General features: G+C 38.3%; 1 protein-coding gene across 1 annotated transcript in view; it reads left to right on the top strand.

The window, feature by feature from the left end:
- The window catches only part of TMEFF2 (transmembrane protein with EGF like and two follistatin like domains 2), a 326,923-nt gene that overhangs the window by 84,681 nt on the left and 218,001 nt on the right, over positions 1-24,241 (top strand). The window contains exon 2 of the mRNA XM_040562211.1: positions 11,408-11,503. The gene's annotated coding sequence lies outside the window, so the exon portion shown is untranslated. The remainder of the gene's footprint in view (positions 1-11,407; positions 11,504-24,241) is intronic.

Genomic DNA, 24,241 nt, shown 5'->3' on the forward strand with positions numbered 1-24,241 from the left:
CAAATTCACTGAGTCCATTGTATTCTTTATTACAAGTCAGGATTCACTCAGCAGCTAAAATTGTGACTCATCTTTCCTTTGAAACCTGCTGACTTGTATCCTCTGTCAATTCAACCTTTTGGATGCATTTACTTTTTATCCTATGTGTAATGAGTATCCATTTCTTATACATCCTAGCACCTGCATTCAGTGTGACAGCACTGCCTGCCTCTGTATTTCAGGCACTGTCGATGAGATGTGATGCCTTTATTTTTCATCTAAATATTTCTCCTACTTCTGGTAACCTGGATCTTTCGGGTATCTGTATTATCGCCTCTCCAGTCCATGTGCCCATTTGCAGAGTATTGATAAAAATTGATTTTGTCCTGTGAGTAAATTGTACTCAGATGAAAGGAATTGCTCCCCCAGGATGTATGAAGGATTTTTGCGGAAAGCACCAGAGCACCATTGAGAGAGGTATTTTTCATAGCTCTGAAGACTTTCAGGTAGGCTTGCTGAAGATGAGCCAGATGGGAAGGCACTGTAGTGTCCATTAATGGGGTCTCAGGGACTTTACATCAGTGTGGTATTCCTTCTCTAAGCTGGAATGGCACTTAGAGAGGAGGTGTGCTTAGTCTGTAGCTAAATCCTTGTTTAAAGTAGTATTTAATTGTCAGGCTGTTCCCCATCCGTAGCCATCCCCCATAAATTACCTACAGGGATTCTGAGTGATTCTTTCATCAGAGCTTTATGGAACAGATGTATTTCAGTTTCAATCCATTCATTGCATAAAGTAATAATTTTGCTTTTAGTAGCAGGGCAGTGGTTGTAACTCTTCATATTGTTAGGAATGCATATGTTGCTGATTCTGGTTTTAGTGATTTTCCTAGTAAGCTGAACTTTGCTATACTTTTCCTGTTTTCATCTTCAAGCATACTGAGTCACACACTAGTAACTCTTACAGTAAATAAGGGTCACGTTGCAAGGCGAATCTCAAAGGCAGTGTCTGTGGAACCTGTCAGGTAGTCTTTTCCACCTGGATCCATTTAATTCCCTGCTTTCCCATACGTAAGGATGTATGCCATGCAACTGGCCCAATTTAACAGTTTGTGCTACTGAAATCAGCAAGTGTCTCTCTGTCATTTCCAGAATTGCCCATCTATGTCATATTTAGGGGGTTCATCTACAAAATAGCTACTAAAGTAGAAAAATTATGAATAGTTGTTAGGGCCGAGACTGAGGAAGTTCTGCAGCTAGTACTACATTGTCCTACTTTGTGGCTAAATCCCGTGGTCACAGCACACATGCCCTGTGCTTTGCAGTGCACTGGTCAGTCCCTCAAAGAAGGGGCTGTCGCACTCTGATACAGACATGGCAATAACTGCTTCAAAGCAATCTTAATTTCTTAACTTCTGTTCGCTGCATTAATCTTTTTCACTTATAATGAAAGCAATTTAAAACAATATGGAATGCATGGAAAAAAAGTATTTTAAATTACTGATCTTTATAGCTGCTTCATTTTTTTTAAGAAGTCCCTATTCTTAATAACCAATAACAGTAATTCAGTAGCAATACAGTTCCTGCCAGTAACCTTCTCCTAGGAAAAAGGATTTCAGTAAGCTTTATCACTCAGCGTAGCCAACAGAAATATTTGATACTAAGAGCAGTGAAACCAGAAATCCACTTCAGATGTCCTTCAAACAGCTAGATGAGGAATTCAAGGGGATATGGAATAGGAAACTCAGAAAATGGAGCTTGACTTTGATACTTACTTGGTGTGATAGAGTAATTTACTCTCCATATAGATCTTACTGTATAAGAAAAAGGAGGGAAAAGGAAGCAGTAATGTGTCACCTTATCTAAATAAGGTACCTGTCATTCCTGAAATTCTGTTTAAACTATGATGGATGTTCTTATTCAACAAGAGAGATTTTTCCACCAGTGAAAGCAGATCCTTTCAGACAGAGAAGGACTATGATGAGACCAAATTTCCTGCCTGTGGATGAGACTGAACGGTGCAGAAATAGTTGCAGAGCAGGTTCCCTGGGATTCCCTTCTGACCACATGCAATGTGTATAGCAGTAGAGAAGGACAGTGATTTGGATAGGAATATTTACGAAAAAACAGCTGTGCTAATTGTCTTGCTAGAAACATCTGTATTCTTTGACATGGTAACATATTCTCACAACACGATGTGTTTATTTCCTGAGAAAATTTTATTTTCTTTTCATTTAATTTTGATCGACTAGCCTGTCATTCCAGAACTTAATCTTTTTGCTGCTTATCCATGGCTCAGCTGTTAATGTTTTGCTAATTTAACTAAAGACATTAGCTGGAAATAGATCTGTGGTATTTACTCTTTTTTTATTATTTTCCCAAAGCAAATGAATTTTTCTATAGCTTCTGTTTGAACATTGTTTTTAGACAATTAAGCTGACCAGTGCATTGACCTATTCTTCAATAATCTAGAGGATAGTTTTCCAAGCTGTGTGGCAAACCACTTCAGCATTAAAACAATGTGCTACGCTATACATACTAGGCGGTAAATTCACTGGTGTTTACCCTAGACTAGTATAAGTAGGTAAAGTAGCAAACAAACAAAAACAATTTATTTGCTACTGTTATCATAGCGTCAATTAAAACCTACTTCAGCAGAATAAACAATGTAAATTAGGCCACTTCATGCAAACATAGCTATCTGAGCATGATGTTACAGTGATGCGTGTGAGCGTGTTTTGGGAAGATTGGGTGAAATAGGAATGAACGCTGACTGCCTGTATCACAAATTGCTATTATTTTTTGTGTTAGTTGTAACCTCAGCTGGGAAGCCAGGGACTATCCTGGCCAATGGGAAGCTGCAAGATAATTGGAGATCCACAACTTGTTAGACACTTTAAGTCACCAAAGCTAGCAGAGTTGCTTTCATGCACACCACTAGTGGATCAACCTGTATTCATTCTTGAATATAATAATCTTTTTAATAGCTGTGGGATTCCCTTATTTGTTACTTCTGAGCACTTGTGCTACAGATAGCCTTTAGAGTGGTGATTTTTAGGAATGATAATTTGGAAGATGATTATATATCCATGCACAAAAGAATATTTCATGATCTTCCTGTATTCTTTTGGCTGAAGTAGTTTAGTCCTGTACCTACAGTTGAGATGGTGTTACTTATAGGTCATAGGAACAAGCAAGGATTTAGGCAACTCTTTCTTACAGTCCATCCATTGGAACCACAGACTTCATATAAAAAATGAATGATTTGTATTTGTGAAAAACTTAATGAAAGACCTTCTTAAACTGCTTTACCGTGCCCCAGATACATTGATGGTATCAGGAGACAGTTATGTTCTAGGGACAAAGTAGGGTTTTGCAGGGCTGCCTTAAAAGTTCCAAATCCTGTTCCGACTGAAGATACTGCAGAAAAAGTTCATTTACACCTCTTCAAGGTGCTACTTCATTGTTTACACAGTATTTTCGTCAAAGAGCATGCTGTTCATTAAGCATGGGAGAACCTGACAGACGGGACCCGGAACACTTGCCATCACATTTAGCCCAAGCCTATCTGACATCTCAGCAGGGGAAGTGGAAAGCTGTGATTCTGAAATAGACGCTTTGTGCTCTCTATCCTCTAGTATACAACACTGAAAAGAACTACTCCTGCAGAATGCAATTCCTGCCATCAGATATTGTACATTTTACATCACAGATGTGGAGTTCCTGAACCTCATTTTTTCAAGTCATTTTCTTAACTCATTGACATTTTACTTGTTTTGTGTTTGTTGCCACTAGATTATGACATTTTAATGTTCAGTTAGAAATCCAAAATAGCAATTAGGGAATTACAAATTGTAGAAATCATGTCATTTAACTATTAATTATATTCCTTATTCTCTCAGCTAGTAAATGATTATATAAAAACGTCTCTTAAATGTAACATGCAAAGCCTTGTTGTTATTAAGATCTTCTTGAGATGTCAGTCCACACTTCATGGGACTGACTGGCCTCTAGAGCTTGCTGAGGGTGACGGTGTTTCCATGCAAAGAACAGTGCTGAAGAAAAATAGGAGTATGTATGTATATGTGAATATAACCTGCAGCCTCAGATATTCACTTGAGTTCTGGGAGATGTTGAAATTCCTGCTTAATCCAGAGCAGAATGTGTCATCCTGAGTTGCTAAAAGTCAAGGAAGTCTTATTCATATGTCCTTTTACAAAGAGATTTATGAAAGTGAAAACATTTTGGCTTTGGGGGATAGGATATTTCAGCAAAACCATTCCAGACCCATCATAGAGCGGTAACCTGGGAGTACTCCTTGCTTTGTAGCCACAGCACTTCAGCAGAAATAGTGCTATATGACATCCATAGGTAAATAAAATTTCTTCTTTTAATGCTGTTTTCTAGGCTGAAATTGATCTAATGGTATTCTGCACCTAACCTACCTTGATGCTTATGTTGTGTTAAGCAACACTGCGAAAGTGCAAAGATGCAAGTAAAATTCCCACATAATGTTAGATATGAAGGTCAAGTCCCTTGGGGAGCAGCTGCATGCTGACCTGCTCTCAGAAGGTTAGCTCATTTTCTAAAGGCAAAGCAATGGTATAGTAAAGACAGTTCAGGAAATTACTAGGGAACTCAACCTGCTTTGGATTTCCAGCCAAACGTGGTGCTTGTGCAGGCTCTGTGGATAACTCCTAGTTTAGATAAGGTAACCTTTTCCAGAATAAAAATCTTAGAAATGCACATTGTACAGGTCCTCAGTCTCAGAGTTTCATTCTACAGATCCTCTATTTTTCAACACTACTTGCTGTCAGCATAAATCTAGCATGGTCTGTTGTACTGAATACCCAGTAGGGGCTGAAGAACATCTTCTGGTTTGGCTTCCTCCCAGAGGAACCCCGTTCAGGTGTTCTGAGACTATCCATGGTGCGAACCAAGGTACAGAAAGTGAAATTGGCATTATAACATCATCCTGATGTGAACTAGAACACTTACACAGCCATAATAGTTGTGCTTCAGATCTGAGACCAGCACAGGAGTGAAAGTCCCCAAAAGGCTGCTGTTCCTCAGAGCTATGCGTTTTGAATTTTGTAAAAGGAAATTATTTCAATTCGAGAGGCATGGTAGGAAAACTAAGTTGAGTAGGGCTCCCTCTTCAGAAAAGGTGGGAAGAAGAAAAAAAGGAAATTATTTTCCTGTGCTGACAGTTGAATAAGACAGGAAAAGTTAGGATGGGGGAAGAAGTAATATTTTGCTGCTGTTATAAATTAACCTTTCTTCAACACTCAAGAATACGCTGGGGAAGAACTGCAATTTACTTGTGCTTGAGTCATAATGTATGTTATTTCTGCCAATAGTTTTATGTTTCGTTTGTCTGTATTTAGAGACAACCTCCTGTTGATGGACTCTTCTGAGAGTTTTAAAAAAATGCAACAAAACTTGCTTTTTTAATTGCAGCTCTCTCTGTTATACAACCAGATTTCATGTTTATAAGTGCAGCTCTGTATTTTATCAAGATCTCTGAGTGTGACATGGACACAGAACTCCACTGAAATAGGAAAAAAAAATAAAAGTGTTTGACTTTACAATAAGATTTCCTAACCACTTTTTTTTTTTTTTTTAAAGCAAAACCAGCTGGGAAATAGAAAAAAGAAACAGCCTGAGAGATACATTTTCAGTCGTCTTGAAATACCCTTTTACCCTTGTAATTTACTTCCAGACAGTGCACACATTTTAGATGAATACTTTGCTAAAAACTGAAAAGATGTTAAAAAAGTGAAATGAATACATCGTGTTCTGAAGAATTGGAGATAGAGGTCGTGCAGATTATTTCGAAAAGGGCTGTATCTCGCAGCAGCGATGACAATAATGGCAATCAAATAATGGAAGAGAAGCTGGGAAACAGTCGCTGGAAGGCTCTGAAATGCAGCTCTTACAGGGACTGTGTTTTTCCCAGTGCTTGGTTATCACAGATACTATGAATATTTTCTGAGTTGTGTTGGGATATAGACCAAGTAGTGATGTTGGTAAGGAACTATTGGAAGTAGCATATCCTGAAGCGCTGGCTGACCCCACGTGTGACCAGCTCTTATTAGAGACCTGCACTAGAGGCTGCTAATGTTTGGCTTATTAAAGTACTCTTAATGTGACGTAAGTGTTTTAAAGCTTAAAAAAAAAAAAAAAAAGAGAGAGGGAGAGAGAGAGAAGATTTGTATTTCAAGTTTTTTCCCTAAGGAATAATATTGTTGATGACTGCCTTCTCCAGAATTTACATATTGCAAAGGTAACATACAAAAACATGGCAGAAATTACTCTTAATTTACTTTAAGAAAGTGCTCCTAATTTATGTATCATTTGGGAGTCATTTCCTTGAATCAAGAAGTTCAAGTGATAAGAATTTCAGACGTATGATTTGACTAACATTCCTTGAGACATTTGAATTACTCGATTAAAGAAATTAAACTTATTGTAAACATTTCAATAGGTTACATTAGGAGCCTAATGGAAAACTAACACTGAATGAGTAGAGCTAATTACTGGAGGAAACCATTCAGAAACAATTCGGCCTTCAGACAGGTCTGGTTTTATTAGCACTGTCCTGCACAAAGGTATGTTTACTTCTCTGGCTGTGTTGTGTGCTGCTTTCTCTATTTTTCAAAATGCGCTGTAAATATATGGCTATTACTGAGAGATTAGAGTGCAGAGCTCAGAGTCTTTCATATAGCAAGTGGGATAAAAAGGAAAATGTGTAAGCAAAGGGACTTCTCTCTCCCTTTATGGTAACACCAATCTATAGCAACTGGTTTGAACTAGACCATGCAGTCCAGTCCAGTAAGAGGTCTTTAAACTTTTTTACAGGCATGTCTTTGGTAAATAATCATTTCATAGAAACTGCTTTGATAAAAAGGGGTGAAACAGCTGTGCTCTGCAGTTGCTTGTGCATGAATTGTCATGTGGCTGCAAAGTTGGTGCTTCAAAATGAATACTTAAAAAAAAATCTTGAAGCATTTGTATAATTTTCAAGACTGCTGTGTTTGCCACGGTGGCTATGCAGTTGAGCAGGACATTCAATTCTTGTGTAGAAAATGCTAAACTTTCTCTTAAACCTGGTTTTGTGTCTCATAGATCAGGTTCTGAGGACGATGCCTTCATTTATGATAATGCCAAACAGAAATCTGCCATTGATTCTTCAAATAATTTAAAAGCATTTTTCATCAGTTTTTAGCCATTATTTTCCACAGGCCAAGCACCTTGGATACCCTGGACTTAAGAAAACCTTTAGAATCATGCTTTCTTGCTAATCCTTTACATTCTTAACAATCAAATTATGATGTTATCTGCCTTTGTCTCCACTGGTATGTCATATCTTGCAAATAGAAATTTTATATCTGAAATTAAATGTTCAGTGATTTTATTCCCTACTAAAGTTCAAATAATAGACTTTGGAAGTGATAACTCAGAACCAAAATTAACTATTTTTCTGGTATATAAAAACAAATCTGCACCATATTGAGGGCCTTGAAACTGATGTTTCTTTAACCATATTTTAAAGCACAGTATGAGACACTGACGCAGTCATAATTATTGCTTTCTGTTTGTTCTGGTTTTGTATGCATATCAGAAGTCAATAATATCATTATCTTCACAACATACATTAACTCATTGGGAATTTTGTTCTTCTTTTACACATTTCCAATGAGATTGCACGTCCTATTTGTTCACTATCTGCTGTGTGTTGCAGTCTGTTACGGTTCTTAAAATACGCGTCCGCACAGCAAAACAGGAACCCAACAGTTTGCCTGGTGCTGGTTGTTGCACTGGGTCACGTAGACCTCCTGGAGGGAGGGCTTGGTTGCTTTCAGCAAAGGAAAAGCTCAGCCAGGAGAAACTTTCTCAGTACAGGCTGGAAAAAGAGAGAAAGGCTTGCATCTGCAGCATAACCGATGGTTTGGAAACTGTGAAGAACAGGCAGCAGAAATATCACAGCAGGCTTCAGAGCTGATGGAGAAAAGTCCTCTTTGCTGTGCACAACAGGCATATATGTCTTTCCTTTTAAACACGTCTGTTTGTCTTGTAGGCTTTTGTAAAATTGACTTGCTGCTTGCAGCTACAGAGAGTGTCCAAAGTCAGGGCATTTTTTAGGTCTTCCTTTACTACTGTTTTTCTTGCCTCAAACTCAGTCTGGTTTGATTATGCAAATTTCTCCATAATATTTTTACTTCATTTTTTCCTCTGTAGCCCTGTGTTTATGTTCATCGCTAACCCAATCTAATGTTACATTCTGTTGTTTAGTTTTCAAAACTTACTATCTGGTCCTGTTTCATTCTCAGTTTTTTCACATTCTAATAGCTTTCTATAAGTTTAATCTGTCTAGTGATCTTTTTCAGTTATGAGTCTTTGATCCCTGTTACCATCTGTCCTTGGATAAGCAGTTCCACAAACAGATTAAAATGACGTGTTTGCCTCAGCATAGGTGAATCTATCAAATCTCCTTGTTCTTGGTTCTTCATATGAAGAAATATTTTCCAGAAGTTGTATTATTTTAAGGAGTTTAGCACTCTATAAATTTTGTAACTGATAATTCAATCTTTATCTGATAATTGGCTTGGTCCTTACTTACCTTTTTAAGTATAGATTGCTCAAAGTAAAATAAGTGCCTCTGAACTGCAATATTGAAATAAACTGGTATCTTTTTCTTGTCTTCCATTTTAGGTCCTCAGTTTGTCTTTACATAAAATTCTTGTTTATACCTTCAGTGTCTTGCTATGTTTCTGGAGAGTTTCTATTTCTTGGAGTCCTCCATTCCTTCTTTTTTCTAACTTTTGTTGTGTCTCCCCCAGTTCTCACAGCAGATGTAGGTCCTGCTCTCAGTTAATGAGAAGGATGAGTTTGAGCACTATAGTTTTGATTAGTCTTTACTATAACTGAGATTAAACATAGAGGTAGAAGGTTCACATCTCTGTTTTGCTAAGACTGAGCTCTAATGCACAAGTGTCTTGATCCAAGACTCACATTGCCTTTCCAAAAGTGTGTTTCTGTCCTGCTCCTGTTCAAGTCAGTGGCAAAGCTCCTACTGATACCGCTGTTGTATGAGATGAAGTAATCCACCTGTGCTCAGCCATTCTATTTCTTCTCTAACAATGTACCAGTAAGCACAATGAAGTTGCGCACTTGTGGTCATGTTTTCATTTAAACACCAAACCAGCTTCCCCTCCCAAAACTATTCACTGAGAAGGGATATCAGTCTTTGCCATGATGTACCTCTGGACTTTAAAAAGGTACTGGATGGCATAATCCCATCAATGTTACAGTCCTTTGTGTTGGGTTAGGTTATCTCACTCAAACTATTCTCAAATGTTATTTTTTGGGATATCCAGCTTTTGGGATTAATTCCAAGAATATTCTGTTATAAGGACGCTGTAAACATGTAGAACTAAAATCTTGTATAACCTGAACTAAGGGTCAATCATACAAAGAAAAAAAAAAAAAGAAAAAAAAAAAAACGATAATAACGGCTCCAAATGCTTTCAGAGTACCTGACAACTATATTGCGTAAGAGTGAGTATAATACTGGGACAGTATTTGCCTTTTACCCAGTATTTTAAAACAAACTTTCATATGAATTTGTGGGACCAAAAGATAACCGTCATGATTTAGTTTTCTGTGAGATCACATCTGTCTGTATAGGAAGCAAATGGCTGGCATGCAATTAAAAAAGTTCCTTACTTGCTTGCAACCTGTAGTGGGTTTGCGTGACAAGGTTTTGGTAGCAGGGAGCCACAGGGATGGCTTCTGTGAGAAGAATCTAGAAGCTGCCTCATGGTAGGTAAGGGCCCCGCTGCTGACCAGAGCTGAGCCAATAAGCGATGGTGTTTGCACCTCTGTAAGAGCATATTTAAGAAAGGGGAAAAAAAAAAAAAAAAAAAAAACGCTGCTACACAGCAGCTGGGAGAGTGAGAGGAGTGAGGAACAGCCTTGCAGGCGCCAAGGTCAGTGAAGAAGGAGGGGGAGAGGTACTCCAGGTGCCGGAGCATAAGTCCCCTGTGGCCTGTGGTGAGGACAGGACCATGGTGAAGCAGGCTGTCCCCCTGCAGCCCATGAAGTACCATGGTGGAGCAGGGTTCCACGCTGCAGCCTGTGGAGGAGACCACGGTGGAGCAGGTGGACCTGCACTGATGGAGGCTGCAGCCTGTGGAGGACCCCCGCAGAGCAGGCCCCAGGCCGAAGCTGTAGGCCGTGGAGAGGAGCCCACACAGGAGCAGGTGACCTGGCAGGAGCTGCTGCCTGTGGGGGATCCAGGTTGGAGCAGTTTGCTCCTGAGGGATGGACCCCGTGGTACTAACCCATATCTGGAGCAGTTCTTGAAGAGCTTCTGCCTGTGGGAAACCCACGCAGGATCAGTTCAGCAAGGACTGCATCCCGTGGGAGGGACCCCACAGAACAGGGGACAAGAATGACTGAAGGAGAGGCAGAGGTGGAGCGCTATGGACTGACCACAAACCCCATTCCCCAGAATCTGTTGCCCTACTGGGTCCTAGGCTATGGCAAACAGAGGTTAGGTATAGAATGGGTGCTGGAAGGAAGGAGATTTAAATTGCACTATTGTATGAGAGTGTGTACATATTGAAACACAGCAACGATCCCCAATTCAAGGACTATATGTATTTTAAAAGTTTATTTTCAAGTGTGTCTGCGAACTGCTAAAACAGAAAGAGGGAAGAGAAATCAAAGAGCGTAATGGTCTGAGCAAAAAGTATCCGTTTTCACAAAGCAAACAGTACAGCCATCCTACTTTTTCCCAGCACAGTTTGTTTTCACCACCTGCCTCTCTTCTGTCATCTTCTTCTGGATGATCAGTAGAGCTCTTCATTAGATGTCTCTGCTTGCCATCCCCTATCTCATTGTCTTAGTAATGCCTTCACAATCCTTAATCCTTTGAGCATCATTTGTGCTTTCTTTTTCTTATATTTTTTCCCCTAATTTCTCACACAAACTTATGGTACCTCTTTGACACTGGTATTTCTTCACTTTCTTCACTCTCTCTTTCCACGTCCTACTGAACCCTCTGAACCTCACTTTTTTACTTTATCTCTGATCTCTGCAGTGTGCAACAGCCCACAATTTTGTTTTCTCTTTCATTCCCCTGCTCAGTTCCCTGTGGAGTTTTGGTTTTCCTAATTTCCATGTCTTTCTCTTCTAGTGTTTTTTTTCAGCACACTCCTCTTATGTTGCTATGTGTCCCAGAGGACTGTCCATGTGTTGGAAGATTTCAGTAAGCTCAGTATCATTTCCTTTGACCCATGTAGATGATGGGCTCTATGCTGCAATATTTTTTTTCCTTTTTAAACAACCCCCACAATATTGTTGATAGTCTCAGATGGAGATATTTCTGCAAAGTAACCTGGCTTTCTTTTCTCCTTTCTTACAGGCCTGGTCTGCAGGAGATGGACAGAATAACGGGGTGTTGTGCTCTCCTCCTGGTTCCTGCTTGGGCAATGCACATTTGGACAGGCAATCACACCAGGTCAGTAGCCACAACGGGTTTTGAAGTGCAAAGTAAATAAGTGATGTCTGACTGTGATGGCTCGAAATCAGCACTAAAAGTTCTCCGATCATTGGTATTCCACAGGCCATACCCATTCACAAAGAAAAGATCAAGCAGATTAACACCTTACCTTTCTAGTTGCGTATAATTACTATAACAGAAGTTGCCTTTTTGTAAAGCTGAAGATAAAACAATAAACTTTGTCTTGATTTGGTGCTTGTGCCTGGCATATCTGGGAACATCAATACTCACTGGGTAGTCATAAAAAACATCTTGAAGTTTTGTTGATCTCAGCATCTTTCTAAACTATCAGTGGAAGTTAGTGTACCACAGATATATTTTTCTGTACGAACTCTTCCCAGATCTTCAGGAAATACACAGATTGTTTCTCTGAAAATGCTCGTTCACTGCATCAAATTGTTAAATCCATCATTTTAAAAGATACAGTATATTGAATGTTCATATTTTAATGATTAATGCACCTACATTGTTGTGTCTTGATTTTCTCTGCATATTACAAATGTTTCAGCAGCAGATTCCCAAAAGGATCAGTGTTGAAAGCAGGACTTCAAATAAATTCATGTGCAATCAAGGTCAAAGCTAAAGTTTGGTGACACAAGCTTCTTTTGGTCCCTTTGTAGCCTGGCTGTCAGTTACGGGAGACATTACGAGTATTCAGCTTCATGTCTCCCTGTGAATATTGCTAATTGTTTACTAGTATCTGAGGCATGTACTGGTGCAAAAGAGGTGTACCCTAGCTCCTGTGCTCTTCTCCTCAGTTAATTACCATACAAACAGGGAGCTGGCATACTTGGAAGGACTATTGACTATGCAAGTAATTAGCTGCAGTAAATATAGGAGAGAAGACAGCTAGCAGGTTTTTAGATGTTACTTGCTGCTAAGGAAAACTGTTTTCTTTCTTATTTTCTTTTGTGTGAAGGCCAGGAGCTTACCAACTCAGGTTCAAACTCCTCAGAGGCTGCAGGGCAATGGAGTGTGCATGTAATTATTTGACAGCCTGCAAAGGGGCAGATGTATGCAGTCAAAAGTCGAAAGCCAAAGGGTGGTTTGAAGGCTAGCTTTATGGTTTGTTTGTTTGCTTTAACTTGTATCATTTTGCACCTGGTATTTACAGCGAAGCCCACAGATAGTTGTATTATCACAGATTATCTCAGATTTTCTATACAGCCTAAAAATAAGGAGCTTGGCATGGCAGAAGACTCTCCTTTTAACTCCATTTCTGTCATTCATATGACAAAGTGACACACTGCATCCTAACTGTACAGAGCTGAGAGCATTGGTGCCTTTTGACCTCCCAGGTCTAGGGGAGCCTAGATATGGCTCTCAACTACGTAAAGGCATTCCAGGAGCTGGCATTTTCTTAACTGTAATTTTAAAAGCTAGGTAGTGTGACTGAAATACTGTGGTCTTAATTTGTGATCCTTGTCCATCCTTTTTATGTGGGAGCAGCAGCTAGCGGCTGTTTGAGAGTAGTGCTGGCATGGGAGCTGCGCAGGGTTGTTCTCTTCTCTCTCTGAAGCCCCCCTGTAAGCCCTTCTGCAGAAGTGGTCCTAGACTGATCTCATTACAATACATCAGCATTCAGGCATAGTCAGAGACACAAATCTTGAGTGTTAGCTGTGAGGGTCTTTTAAATGAGTGCTGATACCTGGAGTGTAGCATTTGCCCAAATTCTATATTGTAGATAATTTTAGCCGTACACCCAGACTGTATAAAACATAAATCATTTAGCTCATCTATTTTAAAGGCTTTTACACAGCAGTCAGCTACCATACTTGGTTAAATAGGTGCTTGTCGCACCTAATCGCACCTATTTAATGAATTAAATGTGAAAGCCATTTCTTCTTACTTTTGGCTGTAACAGGGCTGGCACAGGTTCTGTTCTGCTGAAGTAATGGAATGGTAGGATCCATGTAATATAATTTTATAAGTGCAATACTCATCAGTACATCAGCTAATAGGAAAAGCAGAAAAGAAAAAAAAATAGAAATTAAGACCACAAGCCAAATATAATCATTCTAATTCCTCATGGAAAGTTACTATTTTAATTGAAAGATATGGCAATAAAAATGAAAAATATGAAATAATTTCATCAAAAAGGTGTAATTTATGTGTTCTATATTTCATATCCTATTCTTTACTAGAACAGAGTAACACAGATTGATTACTGAGCTGTCTAATTTTTTAGAATATTTTGGTATGTAACACCCATTGTAAGCTCTTAGAGATGTTGTGTCCTTGTGAAGATAAAGAAGGAAGCATTACTATTGGGAGAAAAATCTGACAATTCAGAATCATTTTTTTGCCCTTGGTATTCTGAATATGTGAATCCTTTTATTAGGAAAAGACTAACAAAATATTCCCACTGCAGCAAGCTTAGATTTTAGATGCACTGTCTTCACACACTGTAAAATGTTCCCGTTGCACTGGTGGTGTATGGCGATTGTGAATTATTAACTAGGATTGCCTTATTCTCCTTCTGACTCTGGCACCGACTTACATTATCTCTTCATGCAAATCTTTCAGTTTAGGTATTATAAAGTAACTCAAAAAGCAGCTGTTAAGTAATATAGTGTATTATGGCAAGATGTAATTGTTTGGTTATACTTTTTCTGAATTTCTGTGTGTAGCTGATGCATGCAGTATTTTGGAGTAAATAATATCTTTTTCTCATACTGTGGCAAAGAGGAAGTAAAATAGAGTCAGCCAGTCCTTACTATGTTTCTTCCTATCGTCTTGGCTTTATCCTGCTGAGCCAAATCATCTGCAAAACACAAGTCATATGCTGATACCATCACGAAAATGCCCCATACAGGTGCACAAGCATGTAAGAGTGCAGATGATAATCAGTCAAGAGGCAGACAGATCTGACATTTCCTGAGAGCAGTTCCTATATTTTATTGAGTTGTCATGCCTTGTTGCATACTTAATGAGGATGAGCCCCTTTATATGTGGATTTCACATTACAAATGTTTTGCTGCAAATAACTTGTGGCAATACATCTTCCATGCAGTAAGTAAACATATACAACACTATAGCACACCCATGTTATTGTCACAACTGTAAACAACTAATAAAAGAATGTATTTACTGTGCCTCAGAGTCATTCACTTCCAGTAATATTTTCTCCATTTTCAAGCCTATTGACTTTATGGAACATTTGGCATTATTTCATTGTATCATTATTGCTTATTGTATCTTCATTTAAACACAAAACATGCTATATATCTGCATATATAGTAGATCTGCATATGTAAGAGGATATTTCTGTGACCGGCAGGTGTATTATGTATCATCCCAAAGACTAGGGAAGTATTTTGTGTACTGTAGTTGTCACTGACCTCAAGACAAGTGATTGAAAAATCGACAGTGGGGTGCAGACGTCATCAAGTTTCTTCTGGTAGCTTCTGGGTATGGAGGGAACCAATGTTTTCCTCTGCAAAGGCAAGCAACTTTGCTGGATCTGCATGGAAATATGTGTCCCTGTTGATGATGTAAGTGAGACCAAGAGCTTGAAGACACCAAAAGGTTGTTTTGGTGTTGCTTTTAGTGGTGTTTTACTAATTTGGAAGACAGAAAAGCATGCAGTTATTGAAATGTGTTATTTGGTTGATGTTACTGGACTGTTAGCAATTGAGAAAAACAAATCCTGCTTTCTAGAAATTGCTCAGAAATTCAGCTTAGTTGTTTTCCCCTTCAAAGATGATTTGTAAGAACTTAACCCAGAAAGGATCACCAGTATCAGTGAACCCTAGCCATTGCAACTTTGCTGCGCTCTTTCAAAATCTTGCTTTACTGGTGGTCCTTTATCACTTATTTCTACCTTATGATTTTTTTCTGGCCTGTTTTAACAATTTGTTCTCTGACTACCATTGCCTTTTCAGACTGAGTAACTTCTCCTGTCCCCTTGTGTATACCCCGTATTATTCATTGAGAGCAACTGTTGCCTTCACAGCTTTCTGCTTGGCTAAACTAGGTGAGCTTTTTCAGTCTGCTCTCATAAAATAGACTTGTCATTCCCTCATTGTCCTGGAAGCTGTTCTGAATTTTTTCCGGTTTGAATTCATCTATTCTAGGTTAACAAAAACTGTACGGGGTATTCTAGAGAAAACTTGTATCCAGTACAGTAGAATGAATAACCTTTTATATCCATCACAAAAATCTTGATAGCGTAATCTCAGGAGTGCATTTGCCTGTTTTGAGGGTCATCACATTTATGTATAATTTACCAAAGAGAAACCCATATCTTCTAACTGATAAACCACACATTACAGTAGAGATCTCCTTTCTGAGTTTTTAAATGCTTAGCTTCATTCCCCCTTATTCCACAATACTGCAAACCTGTGCAACACCTGGAAGATCTCTTCCTGTGCCTTAACCTTTCTTTTATCCCATACTTCTCTGGCTTACTGTCTTCATCTGGAGGTCTGCTGTGTTCTCTGTTTTGTATGCATTGGCAGTCTTGAGTCTCCTGGACAGTTTCTCAAAGTAGACCTTTGAACCTCTGTCTGATTTTTGTTCCCAGGAATTATATTTGATGTTGCATAAGTAAATAGTTTCTGTAATATATCCAGCCAATGGTAGTGAACATTCCTCAGCTTCTGAATCTTCATGTTCTTGACTCAACCATAGTCTTAGTAGCCATCCTGATCTTCTCCTTCTTGATTACTGCCAAAGGAAAAAGGACCAATGTACCATAAATTCATCTCCTTGCTGGCTTCCACTCTGCTCCCTGGGACAACTTAAATGTACTGACAAAAATACTTTCCTTGTTTTTTTCAATTTGATGGCTGGGTTGCCAGTAAATGCATTCCTCTTTCTGCTGCCTTTCATGAGTGATACATTCTGCAAGCTGGGTAAAACCTGATGAAGCTCGGTTTGCATCATGATTTTTCTTCATACATCACTTACATTACAACACAGTTTTATAATGCAGAAGGATTACCTGCTGCTGAGGAATTTTAACTACATCTAACTAAGCTAGTGGCAAATTGAAAACTAATAAGATACATTTTGTATATCAAATACTGCTCTGGGTACAAGCTAACCTAGGCATCCAGTAGATTGCAACTTACTGCTCAGTTAGGGGAAAAAAAAAAAAAGGCAATAAAGAAAATTGTGACAGCTTATTACATGAAAGAAGAAAATCATCACCCAAAGCAGAAGAAATGTTATTTTATTATACAATAATTGTACAGGGTTCTTAACATTTTTGTATGTGAAAATGTTAAATGTTTGTCAGTGTTATCTGTAATAAATATTAGTTTGAAGGCAGAAAATAATGTAATATGTTTTAGCAGTCAACAGTATCTACAAAACTGAAGCTATTAGCATAGTGAGTTGAGCCATCTACCTGTGCAGAGCAAAAGCCAGGCAGCACCTTTTACTATTAAATGAAAACTAATGTTCACAGACATCTCATGGTTTCTCTTTGAAAAGATATATCTTTACCCTCTTCATATTAAAAACAGCATGGGTGTTATCGTTGAGTACGGTGATGGGGAATGTCTGTCCTTCAGGACAGATATACTTCAGAGCACAGGAAGCAGAACATTTTCCTAGTTCCATGTTACAGAAATTTTCTTCATTAATCACAAAATACTGCACTTCGATCATATCATTGATGGAAAAAAATAGGGGCATCTTGCACTTCAACCCAGGAAAGGAGAGTAAACAGGGAGAATTATGGGGATAAAGTTCAGTATTTAAAATGATTAAGTTATATTTTACATATAATTGTCTTGAAAACTAACCAATTTCATTGTAATTTAAGTAGCATTTATATAAATTAGGCACATGTGACATTTCTAATTAGGAATAATTTAATGGTTAAATCATGAGTTTTTAAAATGATAATTGGGATAGTTGTAAAATTTCAAGGTCTGTGATTTTAGAATTGGATTGCTCTTTGACTTATGTGAAAGAATAGATTGTTAAGTGAGTGCCTCACAGGAGAAAAGCAGTCTAGGATATTATGATTTGAATTAGTTTTTCAAAGGAATTTCGAGTAGGCAATCTGTCCTCTGATCTTTCTTTGCACACTGAAAGTATGAGTCAGTTATGTTAAGATAGTTAAATCACCGTATTCTCAATTTAAGCTAACAGCCGGAATTGCTGAATTCAATGTGTGAGGAAAGTGATGCATTAAGAGCACCCCATGCAGATACTCTAATGAATCTAACGTACTCTCCAGGGGAAGCTATTTTTTTAATATATAGCTGCTTGTTACAGATGCTGTATAGCTTCTTTGAGTTCAGAACAAGAAATTAGGAACTTGGAATATTTATAGTCACCTGGAATATTTATAGTCAATATATAAACGTGTTCCAAAGGCCCCATATATCGGTTCACAAGACTGGGAGGTAGCCAAAGAAAGGGCATGTGTACCTTCTAGCAGCACTTTTGAGCGAGAACCCTTGGGGTTATAGGGGGTAATTAATTCCCCCTCCATGTGCATGACCATATATGCTAGCCCCAACAGTGGAGCAAAGCATAGCTCCAGTGCTCCAGCCTCCAATGGGATCGTGGGCAGAAGCAAATGCGAGGAGCACACGCGTTTGGGAGAGCATGAGCCACAAATCTGTAATGTGCTGATGGTGGTATGCCATTGACTGAAGATCTTTGTGCAGAAACATTCGGCTCCGTGGAATACAGAAATACGCTCTGCAATGCAGTAGCAAATATATTTATCACAGCTTGGTAATACAACAAACAAGAACAGCTTGCAAATCATTTCTGCCAGTACAAACTATTTATTAGTGGTTTCAAGAGTTACACTCAAAGTGGCTCTCTTAGTGGTTTTGGTAGGGTAATTTGGCCCAAGTATTAGGACCGTGTGCTTTGATTCATGTAGAAGAATTAGACAGGTGAGTGCCTCACAGGAGGCAAGCAGCGTAGGGTATGATGACTAAAAGTAGTTTTTCTGAAGAATTTAGAAGAAGCAATCTGTCCTCTGATCTTCCTTTGCACATCATAAGTATGAGTCAGGTGTACTGGGACAGCATGTCCGCCTTCTAAAGGACTGATCAGACACTTTTTTTTTTTTGTCAGTCTGGGAAAGAAGCAACTGGAGAAATGAGTGTTTATAAAGCCGTAGGCAGTTTGGTGAAGCAGGACAGGCTCTCCTGCTTCCGATACAGAAATGGAGCCTTCCAGTGAACCTGGGAGGAGGCAGGTCCACAACAAATGAAAGCGATCTGTGTAGAAAGTGGCTGAGTTTAGGAAGTCATTGCTAAAGGATACCTAGGAGTGCTAGAGGTTTGCATAGTTTTAAAAGAAAATCCAGGGAAGAGAAACCCCTTGAGGATTACCTAATACCTAGAAACTATACTTGGCCAAAGAAGTCCCTGAACAGAAAATATTTGGATGCTGGAGGAACATCATAGGGAAGGTGTTACTGTGCTCTTTTTGTTTTTCCCTTGACATCCACTTTTAGATACTGTCAATGATGGAGTTAATGGGACTATTTGTACCTTTGATCTGATCCATTTTAGTGGTTCCTGGGGTTTTCCTTATTTTAGAGCACACTTTGTTCACAGTTTCCAGTTTTTACCTCCTTCTCTGATGGTCAGTCAAATCAATGAAAAGATACCACTGTCTTCACTGAGGAAGCAAAATGGGAAACCCTACTGGTGATTATATGAAACAAATACCCATTTCTCTCTTCTTTCCCTATAGTTTCATTATCATTCAAAATCTGAGCTCTCTTTTAATTAATTTCATTTTAATTGCCACATCAGGGAAAAAAAAAAAAAAAAAAAAGAAGAAGAAGAAGAAAAAAAATATCTCACAGTCTCAATTAGAAATCTGCTGGACCTTCCAGCACAGGTTCAGCAAAAGATTTAACCTGGGAAATATAGCTCAGTTAAACTAACCCCAGATTCATCATCTCAGGTGGTTGCATCCCATTCTCCTGGACTAATGCTGTAGATGGCAGCAGTTTTAGTTTTTGTAACTGTACAAACTTGGGTACATGTGATATTCCTTTAAAAAAAAAAAAAAAAAGTGCTCAGTGCAGGTCAGTTTGGCATTCCTGTTTAAATTACGTGTTGTATTTGATTATGCTGGATGGACCTCTCAGATTAATTTCATTTGTATTTACTGTCTTTTCTTTCAGAGTTGGCTCTGACAGAGTAAGTATGTTGATTTTTTGTATGCTGCTGATCCCTCTCAGGACTCACCAAATAATTAATACCAACATCTGTTTAGTATGCAAATACTAAGACTGTGCTGTCCTCAGATTGCCATTTTGTTATGGTAAAAATGAGGCAGCAGTTCCCCTCCAATCAGATATTCAGTCCCAGCCTGTTTTGACGTGGTTTTTCTGCTCAGTACCTCAGAAAAGGGAGGTGGCAGCCTTCTTGGTGCAATCAAGCACTAGCTCCTAGTCTTAAAAGCTGGAGCGTGTCCTCTAGCTTCCCTTTTAGGGAAGGAAAAGCTATTTTAGATTATTATAAGATAGGTTATGTTGTTTGCTCCCATATAATGCACAAAGAGAATATAACAGAGTGCCTCTTCATATTGCAGCCATCAGACACTCACAGAGTTGAATACTTTATGTACAACACCGTCACATATATAAGCATGAGGATGTGTGGTCTGCATAACAAATACCTGTTCAAAGCATTCTGCAGAAATTGTTGGAAATTCACAATTACAGTTATGCAGCAGAATTGCCAGAGGTCACACTGCAGCAGTCAAACAGGGGAGAAGAGTGGCACCAGCATTTTATAAATTGGAGATAACTATTGCAGTGCTGTGGCAAACCTTGGCTCTTTAATATCTCCTGCTGTGCCGCCCCGTGTTCATGTTCTGTTGGTACCACTTTACTCCTAGGGATGGGAAGCAGTACAGCAAAGGTAAATAAAGTAGAACAACCGTATCATGTTACACGTTGTGAAAAGCACTCTGTTATCACTTGAGGAGAATTTGTTGTGATACAACCGCAGTATCATAACGTGCTTACATTTGCGGAGTCTTTGCCAAAGGATCCAAAGTTCCCCTATACTCATGAAGCCTAACTTATGCTTTCTTTATCAGTGGATGAAAAAGATACTATGAGCCTTTGCTTGTTTCCCAGCAGTGTGAAAAACACTGATGAAACTGCAACAGTTGCTAGAACTGTAAGTGCGGGATCCTGCAGCACCAAGTAGTTTCTTGTGTTTTGTTTTGAGAACTTAGAATGAGGAACTACAGCGTGTCAAAGGGACTGTCAAAATGCTGTCAGGTTTTCTTCAAAACAAATATTAATTCCAGAATCAGCGTGGCTTCTATTGCAAGAATCAGATAGCTTTGTTCAAGAACATAGTCCACTTTTGCTTGAAAAGTTTGGGCAAAATGCTTTTTCTGTTAAGCTTATTGTGATTTAGGACTTGTAACATGTCAAAAAAAAAAAAAAAAAGACTTGCATAGTCAGGATTTTTTTTATTAGAGCTGAGTAGCATTGCTTTAATATACAGCAGTTTCCATTTAAAAAATCAGATTCATCACAATAGTAACTGAGACAACTCAATAGTAATGAAGGTACAGGGGAGCCTGTAAAATAACGTAAAATAATAATTTTTTGTACTGCGTGTGCATGCTTCTTCTAAAACGTAAAGATCTAACCCAAACTTACAAGTGATTTTCTAATGCCATCAATAAAAATAAATAAATAAATAAATAACAGTTATAGTTAGAATTGTGGGGATGTTCAGGTATATTTAGGAGCAATTTGCATCTTTTAGCACTGGAGTATGAATTCAGAAAAAAAACATTCCCTCTGAAGGCCATTCTCTTAGTTCATATAAGAAATTAATAACTGCCTCAAATATAGTGAATTAGGTTTGAAATTGAAAAGAATTAGAATGTTTTGAATTGGTAATAAGGCCATATCATTGATTTCTTACAGGTCAAAGTAGAATCTTGCCTGTACTTGTGCAGTCTTGACTCCTCAGTCTTGACTCCTATAGCCAGGCTGTTTGCTTAAGGACAGTAATAGTTTGGGAGTTTGGGAGGTCTGCTCTCACTGGATAAAAAGGTTCGTTAATACTACTTGTGTCTGCAGAAAAACACATCTGGAAGAGTGAAGGCTCATTCTGAAGTAAAGTTTGTATAAAGAATATTTGAGGAGGATGAGATTCTGGAAACTATTCTGTCTTTGGGATTCTCTGTACCAGGAAAGAGCATCATTTTAGGTGATACTAACTGATACATAAGGGTTAAATGTGATTTTATTTTTTGTATATGTTAGGAAAGTAACAATATGTATTAATGGAATGAAGTTAACCATGTTATCATGATATCATTAGTCCCAACACTAAAATAAGTTTAACAGCATTTATTTAATGCATTTTATTATATTTAGCCTGTCCAGTTAATGAGCTTGCTGGAAGACTATGATTATGTTTTTTTTGTTATGAATCTAAGGCAGCATTTATCATTATTTTTTTTCTAGGAATAAGAATTATTTTTATTTTTTATTTTTTTCTACCGTACTAAGAACTATATGTCATCTTTTAAGATGATCCAGGTAAAGGTACTTTCCTATTTTATATCCTCATATAAGAAGCATAAGAAATAATATACAGAGCAGTATACACTTCCAAAAAAAAAAAAAATGTTGCTGGGCAATTTTACTAATAGTTACTGTAAACCAAGACTCTGTGGCAAATATTTCTCTAAATAAGGCTGTCAGGTGGGAAGAGTTCAGGCAAATGATAAGACATAGTGCAGTATTTTTGCTCTAATTGGATAATCTCTGTGGAAGAAACGATCCATCAGCAATTATTAGATAAAATGTTTCTGCTTTGTTATAAAAGCAGATCTCTTCCCTATCTACTGGACTGCTTCTTCAGGTTCTCATCACTTGCTTCTTTCCAGGTGTGTTTCGACATCTTTGCCATTTCCTCTTTTTCTTAAAGGTATTACTGAGCATCTTATTATTTTTTTCTGCTTAACTACTGAAAAGAGTCTCTATTCAACACTGTTGAAAGTGCACTGTACTTATAATGAGAAGAAATATATATATACAGGCTTTCCTGAAATATAGGAAAGCTTCTCTGCTTCTGGAGAATTCGAGCTGCAATCAGTCACCTGATACATTGGAATTGAAGGAATATTGTTCTACTATGGAATTGGCATTCAGTACAGAAAGTATTGGAAGTAAGGGATATATATATATATACACACACACATATATATACACTTTAAATGCAGATGTTTTAACATCTGGGCTGTTTTCTCATCCCTAGTATTTGAAAGGGACGGCTGCATACCTCAGCGTTTGATTAAGATACTACTCTAAGTAGATCACTCTATCACTCTTCTGATACCAAATGATCTATACATGGAAAATAGAACTTTCCTAATAACCGTTTGGTATTTTAGCATCAGCTAATTTTCTGCTGAGGAGAGCAGAATGTGATTAAGGCAATGGAAAACATTTTATGGAGTGACAGGTGGTCATGAAATTATATTAGCATTTAAATGACTAAAATGGAACCTTTCCTTTCCTGGTCTGAGAATGTCAGAAAGCGAAGAGTCAGAATTTGTCCTCTCCTCCCATTCCCCATGGGTTGTATTTTACTTTAAAAACAGCTGCTAATTCTGTGTCACAAATTATGAAGGATTTAAAAGAGAGTGTCATGAATCGCTGTAGATACTACGAGAAAACATTTTCCATCTGTGTGACATATTTAAGAAAAGCCCTCAGTCACTCAGAGAGCCAGCTCTGTGAACTTAATCAGATGTTTTTCTTCTCTTGTTAACTAAGAATCAGCTCTGGGGAGTGTTAAGATCACCGTGGCATTTATCTTAAGTGAGTGATTGAATGATTCCTGAGCTGCTCTTCTGGAAAATGAAGCAAAGCCCTGCTTTGGAGGTCACCTTTAATTAGAGATCAAAAACTAACTTCAGATAACTTCATCAAAAATATAAATAACTAATCAGTACCAGTCCGGTGGCTTTGTTTTATAATTAGTCCCATACAAAGGCTCCTTGAAGTCAGATGACGGCTGGGGGGGCTCCTGCCTCAAACTTCACAAATGAACCAATAGTTTCAAGCTGATGCTCCCTTTGAACTGCTCTCTCCAGATAAATTACTGGTGGCCTAAATGTTACATTTACATTTATTATTCTCCATTACCAAGAACATGTGAAGCTGCAAAAGATTAAAGCGGCAATTACTGAACTTAGAACATTGGAAATGAAGTTCAAACATTAGAAATGAATGTTTAGGAAAACAGAAAAGATAATTACTCGAGGCCAGTTTTAAGTAAGTAAAAGCAGTGACTTCTACATCAGAGAGGACACTTACTGATGATTGTTTCTGTGTTCGTGAATCTTTGTTTGCCTCCTAAACATTTTAGAACTAAAATAGGAAAAATACGAAGTGCCGCCTGAGAAATTCTCTGCATCACGCGGTGAAGGGAGCTTTGTCACAGACTGAAAACGTGGAAGAGCAGGAGTTACTTACCGACAGCTCATCCAGTGGGGTGGTCCAAAAGTCGATGATGAGCCCTGGGCCTTGAGAAACCCAGATTTCAAGGCAGGTGGCAGTGCAGGAGGGAATGAACTAGCTGTGCTAGCAGGTGCCGTGCAAAGAGTGGACAACCTTGCAGTTGCTCTTTCAAAAAGATGTTGTGTGTTGCTGAAGTTGTTGGTTATCTTGGTTATCTTTCTTTTTTGTTTGACTTTTCTGCATTTCATAAAGTGCTG

Source organism: Cygnus olor, chromosome 6 (genome assembly GCF_009769625.2).
Source record: "Cygnus olor isolate bCygOlo1 chromosome 6, bCygOlo1.pri.v2, whole genome shotgun sequence".
NCBI classification, from domain to species: Eukaryota; Metazoa; Chordata; class Aves; order Anseriformes; family Anatidae; genus Cygnus; species Cygnus olor.